This window comes from Lipotes vexillifer, unplaced genomic scaffold (genome assembly GCF_000442215.2).
Source record: "Lipotes vexillifer unplaced genomic scaffold, Lipotes_vexillifer_v1.1 scaffold1106, whole genome shotgun sequence".
Classification (NCBI taxonomy): domain Eukaryota; kingdom Metazoa; phylum Chordata; class Mammalia; order Artiodactyla; family Lipotidae; genus Lipotes; species Lipotes vexillifer.
Window position 1 is genome coordinate 1,629,310 of NW_006776601.1, and position 2,198 is coordinate 1,631,507.

Here is a 2,198-nt window from a genome sequence, read left to right on the forward strand (position 1 = left end):
ATTAACAGATACAGAAGTCTTCAGAAGAACAAGAGGATAAAGGAGGAGGCCCTGCCAGCAGATGTCCAAGTAAAGCATTTCTGGGGTCAGTGGGACAAGCGGAAAGATTCTTTGCCAAAAATATATACTCTGACTAGGAATATGACTAATGATTGACAACAACTACTGATTTAGAAAATATCTCTCTGTGGTATATGTAGGAAAAAATTTTAAAGACATATCTAAAATAATAAAAAATATAAAAGGTAATATGCCAGATAGCAGCTACTAGAGCTACAGATAGTCAATAGAGACTGTAGTCAAATGTCATAGAGATAAAAAGTTGTAGGAATATAAAATGCCTTTTCAACTCAATGAAATTTCATTATCTATTTCCAAGATTGAAAGTTTTGCATCATTATTAAAGACACAAATCCTAAAGCCTTCCCAATTCCCCCACCCCAGTGAGATATAATCTTTGCTCCTCCATAATTCCACTGTATTTTGTACTTTTATGCAGTACTCTCACATATTTAATAGAGCGTATTTTTTAATGATTCTAATAGTAACACATATTCGTTGTTTTAAAATGTTAGAAAAATGGAAAAGAATAAAGAAGAATACTACAACCACTTTTAAGTCCATCCAGACAACCACTGCTACCATTTTGGTAGTATGTACACATATATGTGTACTTTTTTTTTTTTTTGCGGTACGCGGGCCTCTCACTGTTATGGCCTCTCCCATTGCGGAGCACAAGCTCCAGACGCACAGGCTCAGCGGCCATGGCTCACGGGCCCAGCCGCTCCGCGACATGTGGGATCTTCCCAGACCAGGGCACGAACCCGCGTCCCCTGCATCGGCAGGCGGACTCTCAACCACTGCACCACCAGGGAAGCCCAGTATGTGTACTTTTTAAGAGAACTAAATTTGTATACAGTTTAGTGTCCAGTTTAATTTTCCTCTTGACACTGTTTTGTGAGCATTTCTTCATCATTAAAAATATCCCTATAATCTGGTCTACTCTGTTTTATAGTTATGTGTGTGCATATCTTATCATGCCTACTAGACTGTAAGTTCCCTAAGGCCCTGCCTAGGTCCTCTTTGTCTTTCATATGTTCATCATTGTGTTCCATATGTCGTAGAGGCCCAATACGTGTTTATTGCATTAACTAAATTAAATTTAATTTGGTGTAACATTCTTACAAATTTTCACTCTATAACAGAAAAATGAAAAAAAAGGAAGAAAGAAATTCATACTCTACTAAAGATGAGCATCAACTATGCCAAAGCAGAAAATTCCAGCAGTGCACCCCGGTATTGTCTCCAGGGCTTGTACCCTTTTCACCTCTCGTCTACAGAAAAGCTATGAGAAGACTACGAACTAGCTTGATATAGAGGCACATGTGTAAAGGGACCACATACAGTTGGAGTAGATACCTAAATACTTCAGTCACATTATCCAACATTTGACTCTCCAGTTCACAATCAAGGCCAACACTTTCTCCCAAATAAATAGTCTATTTATTGAAAGAGCTTACCTGCATCACAGCTGGTCCCTCTGATCAGCCAGGTGAGAAGCAAGTGAGGTGGAGTCAGCATGTCTTTCAGAGGGATGGTTGTGTGGCAGTCCCCAGAGAGAAGGCTTGGTGATTCTGTTATTACCAAGCTGTTGCAGCAAAAGCTCAGCAAAGAGATTTGTGAGATTTAATATTTCTAATGGCTATATTTGTTGGCTAAAAAGTGCTTGCAAGGCATTATGGCTGAAGAGCGGAACTAGCAGAACACCATAATAGCCAATATTGGAGAATCATTCTACACGCAGTTTTTAAAAATCACATTTTTGGAGAATAATAACATGGAAAATGCTCACTATACAATTTTTAGTGAGAAAAATCAAAGTATAAAACTTAATATATGTTTATACACATGCATAATTTCAACTTTGTGGGAAAAAATATGTGCATATAGAAAAGGGAGGAAATACACCAAAACATCAGCAGTGGCTACTTCTGAATGGTCAGATTATGTGTGATTTTAGTTGTTTTCATTACACAGCTCTGAATTTTCTGTAATGACCTTTTACATTTACATTACAACAAATACTTTATAACTGGAAAAATAATGAAATGGACAGACAGAACTTACACACATAATGCGGTTCAGAGAGTGAGGGTACAGGAAGGAGAGCAAATGAGATTTATTCTCTATTCTCTTTC